The sequence below is a fragment of the Mastacembelus armatus genome, chromosome 16 (genome assembly GCF_900324485.2).
Source record: "Mastacembelus armatus chromosome 16, fMasArm1.2, whole genome shotgun sequence".
Classification (NCBI taxonomy): domain Eukaryota; kingdom Metazoa; phylum Chordata; class Actinopteri; order Synbranchiformes; family Mastacembelidae; genus Mastacembelus; species Mastacembelus armatus.
Genome location: NC_046648.1, coordinates 3,279,530 through 3,293,755, shown reverse-complemented (window position 1 = coordinate 3,293,755; position 14,226 = coordinate 3,279,530). Strand labels below are relative to the sequence as shown.

Below are 14,226 nucleotides of genomic sequence, written 5' to 3'. Positions count from 1 at the left end.
AAATCAAAACAAATATAACATCTCCTGACCAAACGGTGGATGATATAACGTCTGGTTTTTGAAAATGACGAGAAAACACTACAGCTCTTGGGCTGACCACTCCTGTTGCTGATTGACATGAGGAAAAATGGATGTAGAAGCCACGAAAGACAATTGTAATTGTAATCGAAATGCATGAGTTTAAAAGACATCGTGTCTGTGTGCACGAAACAACAGATTAAACTGTCACAAATGATATGAGACCGGGTTGGTACACAGGCAATATTCCTGTGTCAAGTTATTAGCCACATGGAGCATAAATGTCTTTGGAAATTAAATGATAAACAACTAAACTAACCTCCACATGTTCTGTCATCATCTCTTGTTCCTCCTTTTTCAATTAAAATGGCAAAACTATTGGAAACAGCGCAATGAATGAACGTCAAAGATATGTTGAATGTGAACTATTCAGTTCGTTGCTGGTAAATCAATGACAAATCCTGCTTCATAGCAAAACGTAAATGAGAATAAAGTTTAGCTGTACAGGAACGTCATTTTTAGGAGACAGGGCTGATTTAGACTCCAAAGCCGTTAGATGTTGTCAATGTATTGAAAGTGAAATATTGCAGATAGAGCTGAAGGAGTTGCCTTAAAATGGGGATGACAATTAGAAGTGACAAATGTACAATTCATAATTTACTGTTACAAAAATGAAGAAAAGATGAATTTTCTCACTTCCCTGTTGTGCTGATTTTTCTCTCCATGACGGTTAGCCTCTTCATCTTCATTATTTTCCATTTTCATGTAGGTTTTCATCTGTATTACACACAGACAAAATAAATCATGTAAACATAAAATAGAAAAAATACCAATGACTAACAATCACTTTCAATTAAAATATTTTGCCTGCGATGATCAATATGTTCTACATGATCACCATTGATAACTGTAACCAGTATTAAATAAAATTGCCACAGATGTTGTGTTTATATATTTACTGTATATTTACTCTTTCTCCCCAAGAAGCCAAATTAAATGCAGTGAGGGGTGTTCTTGTTATAAGAGGTCCAAATATAAGCCAGCTATGCCCTGTATAAACCCATACGCAGATGCCATATTTGCCTAGGTTTCAGGGGTGCTCAGCTTTAGTTAGCAAGAATTAAGCTGGTTTTGGTGCAGTGTTCAGTATGCACCACATTTATGCCACTGCTGGGCTAGCTCATATTTCTCTAACTCAGACTGTTCCACATTCAAAGGTGCAAAAGAGACATACACAGTGGGTGGCAGAAAAAGAGATAATTGCATAACACAAGCTCAGTGTTAAATTTCATTGCTCAATATCTCAGTTACATTTTACTTGCAGTCAGCATTTGAATATATAAAAATGAAGATGACTTGACAGTGTCTGAGGCACATTAAGGGTTTAGTTAGACCCCAAACCTCTTGTGGCCTCAAGAAGTTTTGTGCTGGTCTCCATCTGAACAACATGGTTTAAACTGACCAAACAAGCAAACAACACTGTACCATCCATTGTGCCCTGCTCTCTTGCTCCTGAGCTAAACATTTTAACCACAAGGCCAAGTTTGCTTGTAAAGGATCTGAAGCTTAGTACATCTATCTGAGTTCCTGCATGCTGCCTTAACTGTATAAACAAAGCTTAGTGCACATTCTTAGCACACTGCACTTGTGTTCAACAAAAGGCTTTGGCCATTATCTGTAGAGAGAAGTGAAAAAAAGATACTGCTGTTCACTGTTGAAGGAAACATGGCATCTTCACCCAGCCTGTTGTAAAGCATATGCTAAAGCCTGTGTCTGATTTGGAGTGTCTATGTGGAAATTATAAATCAGCACTCTTTTGTACTATATCATTAACAGGAACTGACATATAAATCACTAGTAGTCTATATTATCCCCAGGGGGCATGTGTGCTTTGCATTGCGAGGCTGTCTGTCTCCCAACATGTCAGTCTGGCAGACGTCACATCTGGATCACTGTTATTATGCCAATCATAATATTTAAGAGGGTATGATGATTTAGGCACAATTATAGAATATCCAAAATTGTGTATCAGTATCTGGTCAGGGAGGCTGGATGTCTATGTGTAGTGTATGTCTACATATATGTCTGCTCTCACGTCTGTATGTTTTCAGACATGACAGCAATACATCACACATGTGTGTCTGACTTTCAAATTCCATATAAACTAAACTGGAATAACTAATTTAGAGATATAGTTTCTGCTTTGATACATTAGCTTCCTCCTGGTGTAACAAAGTGACATACAAGAATGGCTCTATAACAGCTGAAATAACTTGTATTTGCAAACAGCTGTCTGGTGAGGATGAGGAATAACTATATAAAAACTAAACTAGTAACTGTGGCTCCAACTGTAAAGAGCCCATGACCAAACTTGTCCCTGAAAGACGATATTTTGGAGAAGTCATCAAATTTAAATAGACAAATATTATGGATTTTGCTTAGAACAGCAATTAGACAAAATTACCCACCAGACTGACATATTTCAGACAGCCAGACACTTCTAACTATATCAGTGTGTGTCATCTAACAGTGAAGTTTTCAGTCATGACTCAACATGATAAATGTGACCACACACACACACGCACACACCCGCACACACACACACACACACACACACACAGCTAAAAAGAGCATTTGTTTCCTAAAATCTATGTTGTACAATTATTGTTGTACATTTGTAAAAAATCCAAGTTAATTGTAATTGCCTTATTGTATCCTAAGCTGCTTCACATATGTCAATGTGACACAGCAATACACCACAGAAAATGTTATAGTCCGAAATATGCGCCCTTGGTCATCTCCATACAGTACTTGTCATGATTATGGTCACGCAAGACCGACAATAGCTTTTAGTTTATAATCAAAACATGAACAAATGGTTTCTTACTAACATGAGTCCAAACGAGAAAAATCAAAAGCAGTCACCAATCAAGCCAGCTCATACAAAGAGGGGAAATGTGTGAAAAGAAACAAAACAGGCATGTCACAGGAGAAAAAGAGAAAAATCTAAACAAATCAAATTACGTCCCCATCCTGCCCCTTCCCCTCACTCACTGTCCTTTGCTGCCTTCTGTTTTCCATTCCCTCACTCTTTCCTTTTCAACTAATTTTGCTGCCTCACTTTCTCTTTACCCCTCTCCCCTCTTTTTCATTCTTTCTGTCAGTCTCTGTCTTTCTTTCTATGAGCAGACAGGCAGAGACAGGGAGATTGTTGTTGTGCTTGCAGTCTGACACTATCAGCTCATAAATCCCTGTCAACAGCTTGTATGTCTCCTCTCCTCTCCATCCTCCCTCCCTCCACGGATGAAGTAGTGGAAGAACCCAATGACCCGCTAGCGAAGCTATGACTGGCACAAACACACATTTAGGAAAACACACACACACACACACACACACACACACACACACACAGGCTGTACAGACACAAGCAAGCAAGATAGATAGATAGATAGATAGATAGATTCTTCCTTCCCTCTCTCTTCCTCCCTGTCTTTCTTTCCCTCAGGTGATCTTTACCAGAAGACAGTCGTCACTGACAACCACTTCCTGTGGTTGGGGGTAAACACCTGGGTAATGAGGCCATGGTGCACAACAAAAAAAAAACACTCCACCAAGGTTCACAACCCTCACTCGTGTGCATGAGGATATTCAATATTCTATACATACAATCGGGTCACACCAACACATGATCGTGCATTCACGCAAGTGCACACAATTCCTGCAAAAAAAGCAAGCACAGACATGCTTACATACTGTATGCTGGCTCAGACTGCTAAACAAGCAGTGAACCAGCCCAACCATGTCAGCCAAGATGCAATACCCAGACTGACTGCAGTGTTAAAAAACATGCTGCAGTAAGTTGAGGTGAGGGGGAACGAACCGAAGTCAAGCTTCCTCTGTTCTTTCACCATCTCTAATGGGTTCTCCACCAAACTTAGAAACATATCGCACTCCAAGTGTCAGTGAGAGTCTGAGCAATTTGCAGTCTGTCGAAAATCCTGACTGACTTCAGTGTAAAGTTTTGCTGTGGTGAAGAGTGAGAGCTACTGCCGTGAATTGTGGAGCTGTCAGTCTGACTGCAGCGTCACTAATGTCACTTCAAGGGGGGGAGTGATCGACAAACCTCATAGCCAGTGTTGGGGTAACACATTACATCTGCTTGTAATGCAGTAATGTAATGTATTATTGTTCCTTTCAGTAATCACATTACAGTTACTAATGCAGAAGCTTGCATTATATAACTTACGTGACATAACTTCCAAATGTGCATAATCATGCATGTGCCTGGGCACAAACCGTCTGACCTACTGTACGTCTCCCACATTTTACACATTACTTGTGCATTATTGGTCAAAAATGTAACAGTAAAGTGCAAACTCTGCCCAGGCCAGAATCATCTGTCCATTGCAAACATGATGTAAAACTTCTTCAAGCACATGCAAAGGGAACATGCAAACACAAAGCTAGTAGCCAAAGACCCTTCGATCCAGAGTGAAGCTCGAGTTGATTGTACCCTGATATGTGGGCATATTCAGGTTTAACATTAAACTGTTAAGTGGCAATTTTATAACAAATCCTGTCATGTGATGTTACACAGTAACATGCAAAAGTAATGTAACAACATGCTTTCTACAGGGAGTAATTAAGTAAAGTAATGCATTCCTTTGTGTAATAAATAATAATTACTTTTTTTGAGTAACCAAACCAATACTGCCTTAATGAGAGTTAATGTATGTTATGTTATGTATGAATGATGTATTTAATGTGTCTCTACGTCTTAAGATAATTCATGAACAAAGTTACACAAAACTGTTCAGAGATCAGCTTATGTTGGCAGCTTCACTTCTCTTCATTTGGGAACTGTTTACTCTGACCTTGGTGTCACGTGAGGACTGTGTAAATAAGACAGCCTTGGATTTGCAGGAAAGTGTTTATTTCTACACTTTTGAAAGAGCCAGGCTTACGTTTTGCTCTTGCTTGTCTTTGAGCTATTACAAGCCAAATACATACTGGATCTATCTACGTAGCAGATGCACCAAAACAAAACTTGTATCAATCTCCTTGTCTGACTGTGGATTTGGACTCTCAATTGCTTCTTCCATTGATCTCTTTTTCATCTTTTTCCTTAATTTGTGGAGTAAATGTTAAGATCAACCTGTTCTCAAAGCACAGTCAAGCACCTAGGCCTTTTTGAAGCAAAAAGGAAATGGGTACTTTACCTAACAACTGCAAACGATATATGTTGATGCCACCCTTCTTGTGTAATTCTTGCTTTCTCCTGCTCCACTGCCTCAAAACACTGTGTGCACATAAGAGTCTCAAGAATGTTCCCTGTCAAATGCACTAAAGTGCAAGTGATTCACTCAAGAAGCATCTCATTGTGTTTTCTCTGGACATTATGGCGCAACCTTGCATCTCATGTGTCACAGGAATGACAGGGAAGTCTATGGTAAATTAACAGCCCTGCCAGTATAGTAAAGCTGGTAAAGCCTTTGAGCTTTTTAAGTTTTGCAAAGGTTCTAATGTGCACGGGCCCTCACACAAAGCTAAGTGTTATACGCTGTGTTCTGCATATACACATATGGCAGTGTCTAGCTCAGCATGTGTATGTATGTGGCCCGCACAGGTCTTTGTGTGCAAAGGAAATAGCTGACAGTGAAAAATGTGACCAATTCTAATTTTAATTGCCACTGAAAAAAATGCCTCAATATTTATGGGTTCTGTTCAGACTAACAGAGTAGAAGGGTTTAAGCATGAAAGCATATTCCTTATCACAATTAAAAATTGCTTTCACGTGACTAAAACCCTTTGAAGTTAGATTAGCAGTAATATTGGAGAGATCAGCCCTAGCTTCGAACAATGGAGACTGAATGGGGAAAGGGAAATTATTTAACAGAGCCAAAGGTAATGCTTACTTTTCTCTTGCTCTCCTTTTCCTTGAATAAGCCTCATGCTAGTTTTTGATAGACTTTTCTTGTGTGTAACGACTATTTTTTTTCTTTCTTTTTTTTCAACATGAAATTACTGCTTTATATGAAAAAATATGCTTGGAGTCCAACCTACAGACCTGATTGAAAGGACCAAGAATAAGAAGGAAAAAAAAGTCATTTGACAACACAGTCTGAGATCCAATTTTTAGCATTTGAAGCCTGGAGAGACAGAAAACGTCTCTGTACGTAAGGCACAGTTGCTGACGAACTAATCACAGTCTAATCATAGTGAGACTTGAAGTGTCTTGATTGTAAGGGTCTGAAACTATATAGTAAATTTGTGTACCAGCTATTTACAAATATAAACATACAGAGAAAGAGACACACCCCACACAAATAAATGTGCACTTGAGTCAAAATTCCCATAATTGTGAGAAATAAAATGCCATTCATCTCGTACTTACATAAGGACATACAAACCCATGGGAAGACACAGAGCTGCAACTGAGAGCTCTGTAATTAGAGAGAAAAACAGACTGAAAGGGAGAGCTTAACCCCAGGCACAGAAAGACAGAGAGATGAGAGGTGACATGGATGAGAAAAATCCACCCATGTTAACCTGATGGAGAAATGAGAGATGAACAAGGAGGCCAAAACAGCAAACAGTGAGCAGCTGCTGAGGATTTACATGCTGTAAATTATTCATGTAATCAGCTGTAGGAGCAAGGAGACACAGAGAGATGGATGCACAGACGAGCACAAAAAATTGGGTCTGTGGTGACAACGAAGGAGGGATGCAAACGGAGAGATGTGGCAAAGACAAACAGGTATTGATTAGTGTAATAGACAGTTAAGAAAGAACATAACAAATTCCCCTCTGACTGTCACACTGCCACACCTGGAAGAAACAGTTTCTATGTTTGCATATGCGTGTTATTCTCTGGTTACATACGCAGCTTCAGGTTTCTGCTTTCAGGTTATGAATTCAATTCAATTCAATTCAATTCAATTTTATTTGTATAGCGCCAAATCACAATACAAATCATCTCAAGGCACTTTACAAAAACTAAAACTAAAAACCCAACAATTCCCTTATGAGCAAGCACTTGGCGACAGTGGAGAGGAAAAAACTCCCTTTAACGGAAGAAAAAAACCTCCAGCAGAACCGGGCTCAGTTTGGGCGGCCATCTGCCTCGACCGGTTGGGGTGAGTGGATAGAGCAGAGAGAAAAGAACAGCAACAATAAACAACAAATAGACACTGCAAGTTGGTGGGGCCAGTAACTGCACATCAGCGATAAACAGCTCCAGGACCAGGGACACCTGCAGAAGGTACAGAGAGAGAGAGAGAGAGAGAGAGGGAGGGAGAGAGCACAAACTAGGGGAGAGAGAGAGCACAAGGTTAGTAACATTCAATGGTGGAATATACATGAGGTCGGAGAGAAGGGGGAGGGGGGGGGCGGGTAGGGTAGGGGAGCTCAGTGCACCAATGGTCCTTGGGCAGTCTAGGCCTATAGCAGCATAACTAACTAAGGGATGGTTCAGGGTTGCCTGAAGCCAGCCCTAACTATATGCTTTGTCAAAGAGGAAGGTTTTAAGTCTAGCCTTAAAAGTACAGAGAGTGTCTGCCTCCTGAACCCAGGCTGAGAGCTGGTTCCACAGGAGAGGAGCTTGATAGCTAAAGGCTCTGCCTCCCATTCTGCTTTTGAGAACTCTGGGAACCACAAGTAGGCCTGCACTCTGAGAGCGAAGTGGTCTATTGGGATAATATGGTACTATGAGGTCTTTAAGGTATGAAGGAGCTTGATTATGAAGGGATTTGTATGTGAGAAGAAGGATTTTAAATTCTATTCTATATTTTACAGGGAGCCAATGAAGAGAAGCCAATATAGGAGAAATATGATCTCTCTTGCTAGTTCCTGTCAGGACTCTGGCTGCGGCATTCTGGATTAATTGGAGGCTTTTTATTAAGATATTAGGACATCCAGATAGTAATGAGTTACAGTAATCTAGCCTTGAGGAAACAAACGCATGGACTAGTTTTTCTGCATCATTTTGAGACAGGATGTTCCTAATTTTGGAAATGTTGCGCAGGTGAAAGAATGCAGTTCTAGAAATTTGTTTTATGTGTGAGTTAAAGGACATGTCCTGGTCAAAAATAACTCCAAGGTTTTTTACAGTAGTGCTGGAGGCCAGGGCTATGCCATCTAGAGTAGCTATAATTTTAGAAAAGTTATTTCTGAGATTTTTAGGCCCAAATATAATGACTTCTGTTTTCTCCGAGTTTAAAAGTAAAAAGTTACTGGTCATCCAAGCCTTTATGTCAGTTAGACAGGCTTGAAGTCTGGTTAACTGGTTTGTGTTAACAGGTTTAATAGATTGATATAACTGAGTGTCATCCGCATAGCAGTGGTAATTAATAGAGTGCTTCCTAATGATATATCCTAAAGGAAGCATGTACAGGGTGAACAGAATCGGTCCTAGCACAGAACCTTGTGGAACTCCATAACTAACTTTTGTTCGTGTGGAAGGTTCATCATGGACATGAACAAACTGGAATCTGTCCGATAAATAGGATTGGAACCACTTTAACGCTGTTCCTCTGATACCAATCACATGCTCCAGTCTCTGTAATAAGATGTTGTGGTCAATGGTGTCGAATGCTGCACTAAGGTCTAGGAGGACAAGTATCGAAACAAGTCCATTATCTGAGGCTAAGAGAAGATCGTTGGTAACTTTCAACAGTGCTGTTTCTGTACTATGATGTGCTCTAAATCCTGATTGGAAATCTTCAAATAGTTCATTCCTGTGTAAGTGGTCTAATAGCTGCTTAGCAACAGCTTTTTCTAGGATTTTAGAAATAAATGGCAGGTTGGATATTGGTCTATAATTAGCCAAGACACCTGGATCAAGACTAGGCTTTTTGAGTAAAGGTTTGATTACTGCAGTCTTAAAGGCCTGTGGTACGTAGCCTGATACTAGAGATAAATTTACCAAGTCCAATAAAGATGAGTTCATTAATGGCAGGGTGCCTTTAAGCAGTCTAGTCGGGATGGGGTCCAAGAGACACGTTGATGATTTCGATGAAGCAACTACTGATGTAAATTCAGAGAGATCTATAGGAGAGAAGCAGTCTAAACATAACTGAGGTCCTACAGATGATTCAAGAGCTACTGTAGTAAAAGATTCATTTATTGCAGGTATAGGAAGCATCTGCTGAATTTTATCTCTAATAGTTGTGATTTTATTTGTAAAGAAACTCATAAATTCATCACTGCTGAGAGCTAAGGGAACACTGGGCTCAACGGAGCTGTGACTTTTTGTCAGCCTGGCTACAGTGCTGAAAAGAAACCTGGGATTGTTCTTATTTTCCTCTATTAGTGATGAATAGTATGCAGTTCTGGCTTTACGGAGAGCTTTTTTATATGTTAGTAGACTGTTTTTCCAGGCTAGAAAAATTTCCTCTAAGTTTGTGGAACGCCACTTCCTTTCCAGCCTTCGTGATGCCTGCTTTAAGGTACGAACATGTAAATTATACCATGGGGCTAGTCTTCTCTGAATCACTAACTTCTTTTTCAGAGGGGCTACAGAATCAAGCGTTTCACGCAGTGAGGTTACAGCGCTGTCAACAACATGATCAATTTGGTAGGGAGTAGGATTAAGGCAGCTGCCCTCCACTATGTTTATACTTGGCATAGATGCAAATAAAGATGGAATCATTTTCTTAAATTTATTAACAGCGTTGTCAGATAAACATCTGCTGTAGTGGAATTTTCTTCCAGACGCTGCATGATCCATCATTTTAAATTCGAAAGTTATTAAAGAATGATCTGACAAAACAGGATTTGGGGGGAAAATTATTAGATGTTCAATTTCGATGCCATAGGTCAGAACAAGATCAAGGGTGTGATTAAAACAGTGGGTGGGTTTATTAACGTTTTGAATGAAACCAATTGAATCTAATATAGAATTAAATGCAATGCTGAGGCTGTTATTTTCAACATCTACATGAATGTTAAAATCTCCCACTATAATGACTTTATCTGATCTAAGCACTAAATCAGACAGGAAGTCAGGGAATTCAGTTAAAAACTCTGAGTAAGGAACAGGTGGACGGTACAAAGTGACAAGTAGAACTGGTTTTTGTGTTTTCCAGTTTGTATGTGAGAGACTAAGAGTGAGGCTCTCAAATGAGTTATAACTGTTCTGAGGATGAAAGTTTAATAATAAGTTTGACTGGAAGATTGCAGCTACTCCTCCACCTCGACCTGTGCTTCGAGGAACATGATAATTTTTATGACTGAGGGGGGTTGATTCATTCAGACTGACATATTCATCCTGCTGTAACCAGGTAACCAGGTTATGAATGATACTTGAAATGCAGGATAAGACAATAGCTTAATATTTTCTCAGAACTAGTTGCCTATTAGTTTTAGACATAATGCCAGGACTGTATTAGTATTCTTAACTATTTGGTCAAAAGTCCACTATTTTTTTACTAAAAATAAAAGAAGTCATTAGCTGTGTTTGCATGCACCTTAATTTTCCACTGGTAATCAAAATAGGTCTAGTCAGAAAAAAAAAGGTGTAACATAACCATCATGTTCAGGATCGATTGGCAAGAATTTTTAATTGGAATAAGAGGGGTGGAGTTAAAGGCTTTTTAAATAATCTATGTCAACACGCTCCAGTCATTTCTCTCTTGTTGAAATAAATTATATTCATGCTACATGTCTGCTACACGTGAGGGTAACATTAGCTGGCCCTGGACAAGTTGCATGGCTGACACATAGAGACAAGCACTCACACTCACATTCACACCTACAAGGAATTTAGAGTCACCAATGAGCCTAACCCTAAACTTCATGTTTCATTCCACAGTCATGGACTGTGAACAAACAACAGAAAGGCATTAGGTTCGACAGGATTTGAACCCAGAACCTCCTTGCTGTGACGAGACAGTACTAGCCACTGCCTCGCCAAGCTGCCCAGACGCTGTATCCTAGGAGGAGCAGTGTCCATGAGCAGACTCAGTGACAGCATTGACCTTAAAACCTCCACCTGTTATCATTGAAACGCTTTGGGTTTTGTAATACGATGCTGCTGTTTCTACCTAATGTGTTTCACACTTGTGATCAAACTACAGTAAGAATATAAGTGGATGTGCTGATAAATGGCACAGCTTCCAATGTTGACTTCTATTAAATCAGCTGGTATACTGCAATTACACAAACCAAAGCAACTGAGTGAAAAAGAAACACTAATATGATATTTACATACTGTAACTTCATACGTTGATTGCAAATAATCCCTACAGAAATCATTTTCAGTATTATCATGGGACCTGGCCTGATGCAGAGTGCCAAACTAGCAAGTAATTAAAAGCAATTACATATAACTACAGCTCACAGGGTTTAAATTTATGGGTTTTATTTTTGGTATTTAGGCTGATTAAATGCATGGCATGAAAATGAAGAGCCCTACTATCAGACATGCTGCAGTATGAGTCTTACTCTTTGTGTTATTTACTTTTCTGTTGATGAAAAATGAAACAAACATTAAAAAATAAGTATGCATAAATACAGAATCAGAAAACAGACAAACTAAAAACATCCTTCTACAGTATCATCTAGTTATTTAGCATCATTTTTAAAATTATATCAACACTTGTATTGGTCTCCTTGTTTTCTTACCGCCCTCCACTAAAAACTGACTGAAATGAACTGACTTCAGCACTTAGTTATACACTCTGACACCCAGGAGCTTTTTGAGAAGATGCTGATCCACAAATTCCCATGGGTTTGGTGGAGTGGACTGGAGCCAGTGGAAACTGCAAACAAACACTGGAGCTGCTGTGTCTGATGCAAGCACAAACAACCTCAAAGCCCTCATTCTCACACATCACATCTGCGTGTGCGATTGTGCATGTGTTCGGATGTACGTGATGCAAAGACAGTGAGAAAGAAATTGTGTGTGCATGTGTGTGTTAGTCTGTGTCTGATTGCAAGGCTAGAAGGCGTTTCAAAGGCATTACAGCATTAGATTTATGAGGGCATTTTCAGTAACACTGGTAATAAAACAAAGATCCCAGCTCCTGTCAAAAGTTCATATTAGGTCTTATTGTGGCAAGAGAGTGTGGGAGGGGGAAAGAGAGAGGGAGAGAAAGGATGGAGGGTGAAAGATGAGGTGAGGCTGGGGGACAAAAGAGACACACTGAGGAAAAAGGGAGCAGAGGAAACAAACAGCAAAGAATTTCAAAATGGGGAAAGAGAAACATCTCATGACAGGCCAAAGGCGAGAAAGACCACAACCAACGATTTAAAGAGCAACTGAGAGGAACGGTTACCAGCTCTCCCCTCCTGTCTCTCCACCCCATGGTTTTAGTGGCCAAGTCCACACCACATTATGGGTCCCTAGGTTTTTTATAATAGCTGGGTGTGTTCTGATCCCGCACTAAAGTCATCGGCAGTTAAATCCCATTCCTAATTAGTGGTGGGAACCAGAATGAAAAAAAAAGGGAATAAGCAAATCGGTAGAAGAACAATTAAACATCACTTAAGGGAAAACAATATTTTCAAACAATATTTCACATCATGGGGTGTGATGGTGCCACACTGGGCACATAACACATATTCATGACGCCCTGGATTTTAACTAATGGCTGAGAATATGTCTCCACATTACATTTCACGCCTCTCGCTCTCATGTTTGGTACCAACTTAATACAGCACAGTTAAAGCTAAAAGTTCCAAGGTAAATATCTAAGCTAAATAAAAACAGATCAGGTTCAGTTAAGGTTATTTCCCATTGCTGACATTTTTGGATTTTGGCATTAACTAGATCTTAACTTTTCTTAACAGTGGCTGAGCTTGTTTTCTCCAAAGATGCCTTGAGAAAGCCTAAAGATTATAAATGTGGACAATTAAACTTTGGGATATGTCTGCAGGAATTTCTAATAAGCACTCATATTATTGCTTTGCTAGCTCAAAGAACAGAATGCTGTGGTGTTTGTGACCACTTCAGACTAAACATACCATTCAAAACACATTGTTTAATGACTGGATAAAGACATTCATCTGAATTACTGTAACAACTAGAAATAGACAGTTTTCAGCTAACAGATGTATGTGGTGAGCAACGCTTTGAAGGTCAAAGTCTAAAAATACAATGTGTGGAAAACATGATATATATTGGAATAATTATATGGTAACATGCAGTACATTATGTGCATTCCTTGATGTCAAATATCATCCCTATTATTTAGGTCCTTGCTCAGATCACACTTCTGAAGTAATTCCTAGTCTGTTCTTACAGTAAATGAAACAGAATCGTATGTACTGGTCTCATGTTAAGAATAAGAAAAATTATAAAGGCTCCAGAGTTAATAAACTGCTCAAAAGATAAAGGAACACTTAATCATCACAGTATAACAACAAGTCAGTTAAACCTCAGGGATATCAGTACATTTAGGAAGCACAAGTGTTTGTGAATCAGTTTTACCTGCTTTGGTGCAAGTGACAGGTGTGATGGAGAGGTGACAGCAAGACAACCCTCCAAAGGGGAGTGGCTTTGGATGTGGTGGTCACAGACAAATGCTCTTACCTCATCTGCCCTGACTGACTGTTCTCAAGTTTTGTGTCTTTTCACTACTGGTGTGATGAGGAAGTACCTGCAGTCCAATCAGCCTGTACAGATAGTCCAGTTACTCTAAGGTGGCACATCTATATGTGCAGTTCCATGAAAGTTTGCTGTGTGTCTCAAGAGCATAGTGGAGATAACAGGAGACTGGCTGATGTTACACCAGGAGAGCTGGACAGGGCAGTGGAAGGGCAACAACCCAGCAGGACCAGTATCTGCTCCTTTGTTCAAGGAGGAGCAGGAGGAATGCTGAGAGAGCCATACAAAATGATCTCTAGAAGACTAGTGGGGTGAACGATTCTGACGAGACTGTCAGAAATAGACTTGGTGAGGGAGGCATGAGGGCTAGACCTCCTCTAGTATGACCTGTACCATGCAGCTCGATTGACAATCGCCAGAGAACACCAGAATTGGCAGGTCTGCCAGTGACACCCCTTTCTCTTCACAGATGAGAGCAGGTTTACACTGAGCAGATATGACAGGCGTGAACGGGTCCGAAGTGAATGTTATGCTGCCTGTAACATCATCAAGCATATCTGGTTTGGTGGTAGGTCACTGATGGCCTGGGGAGGTATATTCATAAGAGGGTCACACAGACCTCTGTGTTGTAGCCGACAGTACCCTGTTGGCTGTGGGGTACC

The 14,226-nt window shown here is 39.9% G+C and overlaps 1 protein-coding gene across 2 annotated transcripts in view; it reads right to left on the bottom strand.

Annotated features, from left to right (window-relative positions):
• Window positions 1-447: 447 nt before the first annotated feature.
• Window positions 448-14,226, bottom strand: part of cdkal1 (CDK5 regulatory subunit associated protein 1-like 1) — a 357,840-nt gene continuing 344,061 nt past the window's right edge. For both annotated transcript variants that reach the window (XR_003294900.2, XR_003294899.2), the window contains exon 19: window positions 448-795. The gene's annotated coding sequence lies outside the window, so the exon portion shown is untranslated. The remainder of the gene's footprint in view (window positions 796-14,226) is intronic.